General features: G+C 41.3%; 1 pseudogene; it reads left to right on the top strand.

Moving 5' to 3' along the window:
* Positions 1-12,169: 12,169 nt before the first annotated feature.
* Positions 12,170-12,288, top strand: LOC116681279 (uncharacterized; annotated as a pseudogene).
* The last annotated feature ends 1,305 nt before the right edge of the window (positions 12,289-13,593 follow it).

The raw sequence follows: 13,593 nt of genomic DNA, 5'->3' as shown, positions 1-13,593 counted from the left end.
TTAATTTTGGAAGGACAGTGTGTTTTCATAACAGTTCTAAAACTTTAACAATTTTCCACATTTAATTAGGGCTGTTCTGTCTTAAGTAGTTGATCGACTATCCAGTTTGGATTTAAATATAAGGCTAGAGATTTATTTTATTTTTGTATTTTACTTTAACTAACTTATTTCTATTTACTTTTTCCTTCCAGTACAGAATGAATTAGCCTTTTTTATCAATGACTACTTCAAAATGAAGAGTACATCTCTGACATCCCAATTACTCATAATTAGTTTTGGCCTCTCACATACTGTAACCCTGTAACTCTACTACTTTAGTCTAGCCCTACATCTCACTTAATAGCTGTATTACTATGTATTACTGTAGGTTTATCTCTTTTTAAAACTGTTCATATTTGTATTTGCTAACAATGAAGCCATTTACTGTCTCCATGTGGAACATTCAGGGCCTTAACTCTGCATTGTTTGGATGTAAAAGTGAAACCCCTGAATTCAAAGACAACACCAAAGACACAGACATCATCATCCTCCAAGAGACCTGGTGTAGAGCCGGCTCTGTCACTCACTGCCCCCCCAACCACAGAGAAATCATCCTGCCATCAGTCAAACTCCCTACTGTTAAAAGAGGGAGGGACTCAGGAGGCATTATCATCTGGTACAAAGAAGACATCTCAACATACATCACTCCTATAAAACATCAATGTTCACACATTTGGCTCAAAATCAAACAAGACATCACTAACCCCCCAACAGACATGTTCCTGTGTGCTGTATACATCCCCCCAAGTGACTCCCCGTACTATGATGAGGAGATCTTCCCCCTCCTCCACGAGCAGATCAGCAGCTTCCAGGCCCAGGGAAGTGTGCTGGTCTGTGGGGACCTGAACGCTCGGACTGGCTCCCTCCCTGACTACAACTCAGAACTAGGAAACATTCATGTATTTGGACACAATTACCCTCAAAACAAAACTAACCTCCCTTGTTCCAACTGGGACGTCCAGGTCAATAAGAGCGGCAGAGAGTTACTGCAGCTCTGTCAAAGCCTGGGTCTGTACATCGTCAACGGTCGGCTCCGAGGAGACTCTCAGGCAGAACCACGTTCTGCTCGCCTCTCGGCAGCAGCACCGTGGACTACATGGTGACAGACATAGACCCTTCCTCTCTCAGTGCCTTCACAGTCAAACCCTGACCCCTCTGTCTGACCACAGCCAAATTACTGTGTTTCTCAGAAGGTCAGTGACCAACAACAGCCCCCCCCCACAGCCCAGTAAGCTGTTTAATATCAGGAGATCTTACAGATGGGCTGAAAACAGAACGAGGACTTCCAGAAAGCAATCAGCTCGGCCCCAATCCAAACACTATTAGACACCTTTCTGGACACCACGTACGTCCACAGTCCAGAAGGCGTAAATAATGCAGTTAGACATGTCAATCACATCGTCATGGAAACTGCCAAGAAATCACAATTAAAACTATCCAAAATAAACCAAAGAACCCCAAAGATGACAAGTGGTTTGACAAAGAATGTAAAGAAATTAGACAAAACGTTCGGCGATTATCTAACCAAAACACAGAGATCCAGGAAATGTAGACTTACGCCTTCTCTACTGCGCCACACTCAAACACTACAAACACACACTCAGAATCAAAAAGGCACAACACACACACAAACAACTGACACTAATGGAGGAGTCCATAAATACAAACCAATTTGGGAAAAATGGAAAAATCTGAAAAAATCCCACATGTGGAATTGGTGATACAGAATGGAGACATATGGGTCGACCATTTTGAAACACTCTATGAGTTATTACCAAGCAACCCAGACCCAAACCAAAACCAAATTATAACAAAACTGAATGAACTAGAATTAGCGGTAAAAGACAACCAGAACTCTCTTGACTCCCCCATTAATGATCAGGAACTAAGAGACAAACTCGGGGCCCTAAAACCCGAAAAGCCAGTGGGCTCGATGGCATCATGAACGAGATGCTGAAATACACAAACCCTCAATTCCAACTGGCCGTTCTGAAACTCTTTAACTTGATTCTGAGTGTAGGTTACTTCCCTGACATCTGGAACCACGGTCTCATCACACCAATACACAAGTCTGGAGATACATCTGACCCAAATAATTACAGAGGCATCTGTGTGAACAGTAATCTGGGGAAGCTCTTCTGTAGCATCATCAACTCCAGACTCACAACCTTCCTTACCAAACACAATGTCTTGAGTAAAAGTCAAATTTGGATTTGTACCAAAACATCGCACTTCAGATCATATTTACACACCCTGATAGACAAACACGTTCACCAAAACAACAAGAAAATCTACGCATGTTTCATAGATTTCAAAAAGGCATTCGACTCTATTTGGCACAGCGGTCTATTCTACAAAGTTATTGAATCTGGTGTAGGGGGTAAAACATATGACATCATTAAATCAATGTACACTAACAATAGGTGCAGTATTAAAATTGGAAATAAAAGAACAACATTCTTCAGTCAGCAGCGTGGCGTGAGACAGGGCTGCTGTCTGAGTCCCACCCTGTTCAACATCTACATCAACCAGCTGGCCTCCACCCTAGAGGAATCAGCAGCACCCGGTCTCACGCTACACGACTCTGAGATCAAGTTCCTGCTCTATGCAGATGACCTGGTTCTGTTGTCCCCTACAGAACAGGGCCTACAGCCGAACCTGGACTTGCTGGAGCAGTACTGTCAGACCTGGGCCCTGACAGTAAACACACAAAAGACAAAGACAATGACTTTCCAGAAAAGATCCAGATCTCAAGGAAACGCATACAGCTTCACATTAGGGAAAAATAAATTAGACAACTGTACACATTACAATTATTTAGGACTGAAATAAGTTCCACTGGAAGTTTTAACCCAGCGATAATGGAGCTGAGAGAGAAAGCACGCAGGGCGTTCTATGCAATAAAAAGTCAAATGTACATTAAAATCCCAATCAGAATCTGGCTCAAAATACTAGAATGTGTACTAGAGCCAATCCTGCTCTATGGTAGTGAGGTGTGGGGTCCTATTTCCTACCAGAATTCTTCCCACTTGGACAAAAACCCAGTTGAAATCCTGCACCTAGAGTTCTGTAAAAGCATCCTGCAGGTCTACAGGAAAACCACCAACAACGCCTGCAGAGCTGAATTAGGCCGATTCCCATTATTCATCAAAATTCAAAAACGTGCTATTAAATATTGGCTCCATCTAAAAAACAGCGACCCCCACTCCTATCAGCAGAAAGCCCTGCAAGACCAAGAACTGGGCAAAGAGAAGAGTCCCCTCACTCAGCTGGTCCTGAGGCTCAGTCCACTTCCTGACCCTGTTCTGCCACAGGACCAGTCAGGGAACCAACCAATCAGAGTCAACCAAATTATAACACAACAGAAACAAAACTACATCATCGATTGGAACACACAAACAAAAGCACAAAGCAAGATGCAGTGCTACCTGACCCTGAAGAGAGAATACAGAGTAGCAGACTACCTGACCACAGTGACCGACGTCACACTAAGGACCACCTTGACCAGGTACAGACTCAGCGAGCACCACCTGGCCATCGAGACCGGCCGCTACCGACAGCAATGGCTCCCCAGAGAGGAGCGCTTCTGCCAGCTGTGCAAGAGCAACACAGTCGAGACTGAGCTGCACTTCCTGACAGAATGCCCCCCCCCCTGCAGCCGGTCCGGACTCAATACTTCCCCAAATTCAGACTAAAGCACCCGACATTCGACCAAATACCCAACATTAACAAGATGGCGATCCTGCTGGGGGAACAGTCAGAGAGCTGCAGTCTAGCAGCACAATATGTCTTTACCTGTCATACTTTAAGGAACAGTGAGTGACCCCCCCCTCGCACGCACACACACACACACACACACACCTGTAATGTTGTCATGTTGCTGATATCATCAGTTTTGTTCTTGTTGCTATTATTATTGTTGATGTAAATGTGATCAATGTCTCCCTGTTAATGAGCTTTGGCAATACTGTATGTCACTATGGTCATGCTAATAAAGCTTCTTTGAATTGAATTGAATTGACAGAGAGACAGAGAGAGAGCGAGAGACAGAGAGAGAGCGAGAGAGCGAGAGAGAGAGAGAGAGAGAGAGGCCGAGGGAGGGCATTTCTCCTTGTTCTGTGTGTGTGTGATTGATCCGAGCGGGTTTGTAGGCAGGGGGGGGCGCTGTGATTATCACAGAACGCTGCGCGGCCAGTTGAGGAGTTTTATTCAATCCGAGCACGGATATTGACTCTTATTACTTGGATAATACTTGTACTCTGCAAAAGTGCTTTATCCTTACCGGATACTCGTTTCAGCCGGATACTCGGATCACCCCTAGTTGGAAGTGAGCATTTTCAATTCATTGTCAATGGGAATCCCCTAACCCTAACCCCAACTCTAACCCTAACCTTAATTCCAAAAAAAAACCTACCCTAACCCTAAGTCTAACCTACCTTAACCCTAACCCCTAACCCTATTTTTACCTAAACCTAATCTTGAACCTTAAATTTAATATCGTACCTAAAATACATCCCAAGACTCAACCTTAACCCCAAACAAAGTCTCTAAAAACTCAACCCCATTCTAACCCTGACCCCTAACCCCAATCCCACTTCTAATCCTAACCTTAACTGTTAAATCCGGTTAAGTTTGACACTTGAAATTTAGCAATTTAATATTTAGAAATCTGAATTCAGGTTAAGTTTTAATTAACTTAATTAACTGTTTCAAAAAATATTGAATTTGTGAACAACACTGCCCCTAGTGTTAATTAGAATTGGACTCTATGGGCAAACACTGCCCCTAGAAGTAATTTATACTAAAATTGGACTATGTGAGTACCACCGCCCCTAATGGTCATTCGTATTAAAATAGGGGGGCAACACTGTCCCTAGTGGTCGTTTATGATAAAATAAAATTCTGGGGGTAACACTGCCCCTTGTGGTCATTTATATTGGAATCCGTGGACAATACTACCCCTAGTTGTTAGTTTCTGGTATTGCGCTTAAAAATTGGAATCTGGCCAGTTCTTACTGCCACTTAGTGGCGACTCAAGGAGCTAATTTCTTATTGGACGGAAGTCTTTAATTTAAACATTACGATGCATTGTGGGCCATACACCGTAATCGAAAAATTTCGCTCGTACAACCACTACCCCAAAGAATTGACCCCCAAATCCAGAGCTTCTGAGGACGCATCTTTGATGGTGAGTCACTGTGCATACCTGGGGTTGAGCATTGTATGGGACACAGGTTTATGCATATACTTAGGTATAGAGCTCTAAAACCTTCCTGGGGTCTTGCGTTGTATGTGGCACAGGAAAGGTCTAAAACTTTATTTTGAAGTTAAAATTCTCGTAAAGAATTTTGAAGTTAAAATTCTCAAAAAAGAATTTTTCGTCAAAATTCAAATAATTGGCTCTTTAAATTAGCTTTAGCTTTAGCATTTCCTGGGACTGTGCGTTGTATGGAGTACAGGAATGCTCATAAAAAATAATCTGGCCCTATGCTGTGTTATTTTTAGAAAAATCACCTGGCCCTATGCTGGGTTGTTTTTAGAAAGATGACCTGGCCCTATGCTGGGTTGTTTTCTTAGTTCTTTAACCGGTCTTCCTTTTAGCTGAAGATTCCGGATCCAGGCCCTAGATCTCCAGTCCTGTACTGGTCAAACCAGGGATACTTAGCAGTGCTAACAAATGGTTTGGGCGGACAAGAGGTAAGTATGGCGGCCCCCCAGGTCCCGACTCTAGGGCAGCACTGTGGGTGTGGTGGTCTAGGGCATCAGGACCTTAAACGTCGCCCAAGTCTTCTATGAGGTTTAGCCTCGCTCAATGCAACAGCCCATCTGCACCACATACGTCTAATTTGGTCCTTATCTGGTTGAAACTGGACCCTCTAACCACCCTTACCACCTAAATTCTCCATCCCCTGACCCAGCTTAGGTGGTCAGGCCGTGGATGCAATGGGACCTAAGCCCCCCTCAGCTTGGACCTTTGTTAGCCATTAGCCACTTTTAGCCGTTAGCTCCTTTTCAGTTTCAAACTAATTTATTATCTAGACCTTTAATAGGCTTTTTTAGACTTTTACTTATTATTTTAACTTTATCTCTAATTTATTTCCAGGTGATCACCTATTAGATTTCTAGCTCAGTTCTCTAAAAAATAGTCTCCTAAACAGCAGTAATTTCCTTAAAACTTATATCCAATCCCTTTATCCAAACTGGATCTTTACTCTAACTTTTAGTTTTTTTAGAAAAAATTAGCCCCTAAACATGACATTATGATCTAACTTATGGCTCAACCCTTATCTAGACCGTAGCCTCTTTTTAAATACTTAAAAACCTAAACTTTATGATCTTAAAACTGCTAGACTATTTTAAGACAAAACTAATTGACTATGGGACACAGCTCGGGACTTGAACAATCCTGGGTGGGCCGCCCTCAGTGGAGAGTGTCTAGTTGGTAATGGCCGAAACACTTGATGATACTGAGGTTCACTACTGATGATGTGTCCTAAAAATTTAGCTGTAAAATTAGCTTTAAAAATTATTCTTTATTTTATTACAACCAAGAAACCTAATAGAGAACTTTAAAATCTCGACCCCTTTAAAGTTATTCTAAACAAATAATACTTACCTTAAAAACCCTTAGATCTAACCATAGAACCCTAACATTAGGACCTAACCTTAAAACATTATCCCTGGAACTTGAAACCAACCTTATAACCTAAAATCTTTAAACCATAAAACCTAACCTAAACCCTAACCTAACCTTAAAGACCTAACCCTGACCGTAGAATTCTACTTCCTTATAACTACTTCCAAAGTACTGATTAGTTTTCATCTACAAATGTAAACCACTGATTCTCCGACTCCCCCTCCCTTGGGGGAAGGTGAACAGAAAATGGTTCAATTTTTTACTATGCACTCTTTTTCACCCCTTCCCCTTTTTTAGAACCTCCACTAGGGAAATAACATAGACATATCAATAAAATAAATCAGATACCTCAATTGACTATTAGAAAAACTTACCTTTAACATGATACCAATTTGGCATAACAAGCTTGCCTTTTGGGTAAAATAATTACAGCCTCCTTATCCACCTGGAAAAAAAAGACGTCATTATCAACTAAACCCGATGCAAAACCAACCCAACAAACGAAAGAATACCTACCTGACCAAAGAGAAAACTTACCTGACCGTGGAAAATACTTACCTGATTCAAAACCCGGAAATATAACACAAACCTGGAAACAAACTCAACATCCTGACAAACCTATCAAAAAACCACCAGATATTCAGAAAATACAAAAAAATTGAAAATATGGTAGAGGACATTGTAGGAATTGTAAGTTTATACTGACGTGCGCCGGCCCGTGCATCTACCTTTGATCCCTTATCGAACTACCCAGTCGTCGGACGACGCAGGGGGGATCATCGTAATAACTAACCCTACCCAGCCAGTGCCTTCGGATAAGATAACTTACTAAATTTCATTTTACAATGATCCAACCAATTTTCTCCTTCCTTTGTTCTCTCTCCACAATCTCTTAGTAATACAACCTTGGCAGACCCAACTAATCCAGAAAGCAATTTCCGCACAATCGTGAAAAATATGGCATCTTTCACAAAAATGTACCATCACCTCAAGTTCATCAACTCTTGACCAACTACCCCAACCCCGGCCAGCCTCAATTTTATCCAAAAACATCTGATAGCTACTGTCAAACCGGCACAACCTGATAATACGACAAAACTGCTCAAAACAGGTAACGCCAAAAATTGGACGCACACCACCCTCCAAATTTTGGAAGAACACTATCAAAACATACTCAAAGATTGCAAAGACAAACTCACCCTAACTCCCAGAGATGATTGGGAACAAGCCTTTCTGGTGGCCGCAAGATGGGCCAGAAGGGACCTTAAAAGGATCACGGATAAAACAATCGCCGAGGCAAGAGAGAACATTTTCCTAATCCCTTCAACTTCTGCCACACAATTAACCACGACTGGAACCCCGAAAAACACGGGACAAACCTCTACCCAACAACCCTGAACACCGCAACAACCCCAAACACCGCAACAACCAGAATCAACTCCTATCCCTAAAAATAGACGGGTAGACGGAAGATGTTCTCTTAATTTTGAGTCTCCAAGACCACTCTGGTCCCCACAACCATCTCACACCCCTGAGAAATCAACCACACCGGACGCACAAAACGAAACACCCAGTCCAATACTTCCAGTATTGCCCTCACCATCCAGCGGCAATTCAAACCCAATCCTAACGAATTCAAACCCCCTATACAGAGCCCACGAACACTAGGGCAATAAGTATTTAAACTGGACCCTAAGTCCCACCAGGCAAATCCTAATCTTAGGAGACTCCAACATCTCCAGGTTACCCTATGCGAATGACTCCCGCATACAGGTTGATTGTTATCCGGGTGCAAACTTGAGTCATGCTTGACACCTGATCAAAAGTAAAACCCCAACTTCAGATGATGTCAAAAAGGTAATCCTTTCATTCGGTTTAACAACCGCAAGAAAAACAACCGTACCCAACTAAACAAAGACCTCCAGGCTATGCTCAAAGCTACAAAAGATACGTACCCACAAGCAACGGTCCTGATACCTGTCATAAACTATTCAGAAAACTTGCCCCAAAACCACCAGGACAACATCAAACTTCTTAACCAACTTATCAAAGACCCTGCACACCAAATCCCGAGATTACAAAAAGTTAAATTCTCCACGGGACCGGACAACATCCACTGGGACAGGCAAACAGTGGTTGGAATGATAAAACACTGGATGACTTTTAGGCTAGAAAGGACCTCTTTGGAGGCCCCAAAACCCAGAATAGGGACGTTTTGAACTCTCCAAAAATGCAGTTAACAAATTCCAAGAGAAACTCCTTAACCCTTGTGTTGTGGAATAAAATTTTACTTCATAATCATTAACAAATATTGTCTTTATCTCAATTTCCAACAATTGAGATAAAGTATATGTTTAGGGAATGCAATCAGTCTCTACTAGCACACAATTAAAAATGGAAGTGTTTTTTTTTTTTTTTCATAAGGTTTTAATGCATGTTAAAAATCCCCTATGGAAAAAATATTAGAGGTCATATCCAGAATAATTTTCTGAATTGAGTCAGGAATACATGTTTATTACAGAATTAAGGTAAGGCCATTGATTTTCAAGTAGAAAAAATTTAACTTGTTCCATTTTTCTTCTTGTAAAAATTTCAAATAGGTCAGTTTGACCCGAATACCATACAAGGGTTAAAAAAAGGCCTATCATTTATCCCATCGACAAGGGCAAACAAGAGAAATGCACTCAGACTTGACTTGGCGCAATACCACAGAAGACTGAAACTATACACGTATTTTGGTCCGACACCACCCCCCCAAAAAAGACCTTTTTACACGCCATCTAATTGGGAACCGGCACCCACAAAATTACCACGGTCCCTAATTGAACTTATCCAACAGGATCAAGAATCAATCGAACAACTCAAAGTAACTACGGAAAAATCCAACCTAACAATTGAGGAGGAACAGGCGCTACACACACTTAAAAAACAGACATAATTATAAAACCGGCCGATAAAGGTAGCGCAATCGTACTAATGGACCGCGCTGACTACGAGAGTGAGGTTTTACGCCAACTCCAAAACACTAATATTACTAACCATTATCCAAATCTATTAAAGAGGTGACAGCGACCCAAATAGCTTCCATCCTAGAAACCCTCAGGCAAAAAAACTTCCTTACGAAAAAGGAATATACTTACCTTAAAGGACAGGCCCCCCCCAGAACGCAACTATTTTACATCCTCCTGAAAATCCATAAAGCACGGAGCAAATGGATTAATAACATTCCACCAGGGAGACCAATCGTCTCTTATTGTGGCAGCGAAAGCTACGGAGTAGCTGAATACCTCGACTTCTTCCTAACCCCATTGGCGGACAAACATCCCAGTTACCTAAAGAATACTACGGATATTATCAACAAAGTCAGGGAAGCCAAGCTCAAGGAACCTTTTAAAATGTTCACAATGGACGTCAATAGTTTGTACACCAACATTGATATCCCTAAAGGAATGCCAACAGTTGAGAAATGGCTCAAAAAATACCCAGCAATAGGTAGATCAGACAATTAAATATTACAATTGTTACACCTAAGCCTAACCACAAACGACTTTGAGTTCAACAACAAACATTATCTTCAAATAAAAAGGTACAGCGATGGGTAAAAGATTTGCGCCAGCCTACGCAAACATCTATATGGCTGAATGGGAAGAAACAGCATTTCCCAAATGTAAAAAACTTCCAAAGAGATACTACAGGTACTTGGATGACATTTGGGGCATATGGACCCATTCCGATGACGAATTCAACAGCTTCATCCAAACACTTAACGAGCATCATGACTCTATTGACCTAGAACCAACCCTCAACGAAAACGAAGTAAATTTCCTGGACACTACGGTTTTCAAAGGACCACAATATACAAAAACTGGCATCCTGGATACAAAAGTTGTCTTTAAACCGACAGACACACACGCTTTACTACATAAAAAAAGCTTTCATCCCCGACATACCTTTAAAGGTATATAAAAATCACAACTTCTTAGTTTCGAAAAGATTTATAACAACCCAAAAGACAAGTGGAACGCAACTCGAACCCTTGTAAAGAAACTCAGACAAAGGGGATATTCAAGGACCTTTCTTCAGGAGAACCAAAGAACCACAATTCCCCAAGAACCAAACTCCAACAACCCATGACAACAAAAACATTCCATTTATAACAACCTACTCAGGATTCGCCTTAAGGGCTAACAGAGAAATCAAGGAAAACTTCGAAAAAACGCTCTCCCGTACCACCATACCCGAACGCTGTAGAATTATCTCAGCCTACAGGAAGAACTCAAGTCTAAAGGACATACTAGTGAGGGCTAAACTTCAACCCCAGAAGAAAACCCGGACACGATCCAAGTTTACCACTCAGGAAGATTGAAGAAAAATGCATCAAAGAAAATCTTTTGTTAACTCAACAAATAATTGTATATGCTTAAATTTTACTGTTCTAAACTTGTTGTATACTGTTAATTGTAAATGATTGTTCTAAGAATTAATTAATTAAAAAAAAATGTTGGACCTGGTTAGGAAAGTGATGACAACCTGGGAAATTATTCATGGCTAGTCTGGGTTAAAACAATTTTCCTATGACAACATGGCCTAAATACACCCAAAACCGATTCCTTTCCGATCCTTTTATAAATTTATAATTTTATAACTTAATAACAAAACATAAAATAGAATACCAATAACAATAGTATTATTATTACCATTATTATATTTTCCACAAACAAAACCTTTCATTCTTCTCCCCTCTCTTCCCTCATGCAAATGAGGGAGTAGGGGGAGGTAGAGTATACATGCCCGACCATAGGCGGGGGAGAGATTGATGCCCGAATGCGGCCCGCTCTCCTTGACTCTACCTCCTTCCTTTCTCTTTATTCTCCTCTCCCTTCTTCCCTCATGCAAATAAGGTAGTGGTGGAGGTAGCGTTTAAACTCCCGAACCGGTGAGGGTGAGTTGGCTTCCAACCTCTCACCCTGACTCTGCCTCTTTCCAATTTTCTTTACAGGTTCCCCTCTTCTCCTCACTCTTCCCTTATGGGGTTGAGTGGGAGATAGAGATCATAATACAAAACGTTGACTGACACCTCTACCTGACTCTACTAACATTCCTTACCAAACCTTCACCCGATATGGAATCATATAGGACTATACCCAACCCTATAAAAAACAAAAAAAAAAAACAAACCTAAACCTATCCCCTTAAACATGTTCACAAATCTTAACTTAACCCTAACCCTTTAAAACCTAACTCTAAATTTAACCCAACCACCCCAACCTTAACCTTAACCCTAACCCCCTAACCCTAACCCCCTAACCCTTAACCTAACCCCCTAACGCCCCTAACCCTAACTACTAGCAAGCTACGGAAAAATGTATATGTGAACTATTAGTGTGATCACATGTAGTTAAGTATTCCTCAACCCCAAGCTTTTATTCAACAGTTTTGAGAACCTTAAGGTTTTCACGTCTAGAAATAGCTGGATTTCACCCCCGTGCACTCGCTTACGGCCACACCACCCTGAAAGCGCCCGCTCTCGTCTGATCTCGGAAGCTAAGCAGAGTTGGGCCGGCTTGGTACTTGGATGGGAGACTGCCTGTGAATACTTGGTGTTGTAAGCTTTTTCATTAGCATTAGGCGCTGTGACGTCTTTGCTGGACGCAAAGCTGACAAGGAAACTGTATAGAGGACGTTATATTTTTTTTGAATCACCATTCTTATTTAGAAATAAATAAAAAAATCTCAGTGTTCAACAATTCAAGTAAGAGTTCAAAATACTTGCACTTTGACCACATCATTAATAAATAAAATGTTATGGAAGACGAAAAGTCACCCAAGTCTAAGTAAAGACAGAGGTAAGAAAATTGAGAATTAATTACAGTAATTAAAAATAGAAACATTTAAATACATGAAAGTATTTATAAGTGTAGCAACAGGCTAAATAAATGAATCAATGTAGAACAAAACAAATCAAAGAACTCTTGAAAATTCAGAAGTGTTATATTATAGTGCAAAAAAAGAGCAAAAAGCAAGTCAACTCCTTGATTCCAAGGTGAAGGTAGTTGAACTACACTGCAAAAATTAAAAATCTAACTAAGGTTAGAAATCTTCAATATAGGCAAAATTTCTATTTTTTTTGTCTGCCAAGATATTTCTTCCTACCAAGCAGGTTTTGTGTAAGAGCATTTCACTTGTTTTAAGTATTTCTCTTAACAATCTTAATAAGGTATTAAAACTTGTTATTGGGGACTTCCAGTGACGTCATGATAGAAGCAACAGCTTAAACGTTAGGCTCCGTTAAGAGTTAGAAAAATAACGACAACTTCAGCAAGAAACACCTTCTAATTTATACAATACATGACTACAAAATGAGTGGCCCTTCAAAGACCAGATCGGGAAACAAGCAAGCGAATTCCAAGGAATTTGATGATAAAAAACGAAGATCGCCAAGCCCAGCTAGCAGCGTTAGCTCAGGCTCGGACCCACCAGATGCTAACGTTAGCCAAAAACATGATAAACTAGCGGGTGAGACGCCTATGCTGGAAGAGATGAGAAAGATGCGACAGGAAAATGCCGAGGGCCATAAGCAAACCAAGGAGACACTTGGTCGCCTGGCGACATCGGTGTCCGAAATAAAGACACAACTGAATGACCACACGAGGAGGATTGACGAGCTGGAGGACCGTGTGGGTGCGGCTGAGGAGGTTATTGGGAGGCAACACCGGGTGCTGCGATACCTGCTTCAGCGGGAATCACAGCTAGCAGCCACATGTGACGACTTACAAAACAGGTTACGGAGAAACAATCTACGCATTTTCCAGATTCCAGAGGGAAGCGAAGAAGGGAATGTGGTTGAGTTCGTTAAAGCTTTACTGCCTAAAGTACTGGCACTGCCACTAGATCTGGACATAAGGATCGAGAGAGCG

The sequence above is a fragment of the Etheostoma spectabile genome, unplaced genomic scaffold (genome assembly GCF_008692095.1).
Source record: "Etheostoma spectabile isolate EspeVRDwgs_2016 unplaced genomic scaffold, UIUC_Espe_1.0 scaffold00018600, whole genome shotgun sequence".
NCBI classification, from domain to species: Eukaryota; Metazoa; Chordata; class Actinopteri; order Perciformes; family Percidae; genus Etheostoma; species Etheostoma spectabile.
The sequence above is the reverse complement of the archived record's forward strand: the minus strand, read 5'-3'. Positions and strand labels throughout refer to the sequence as shown.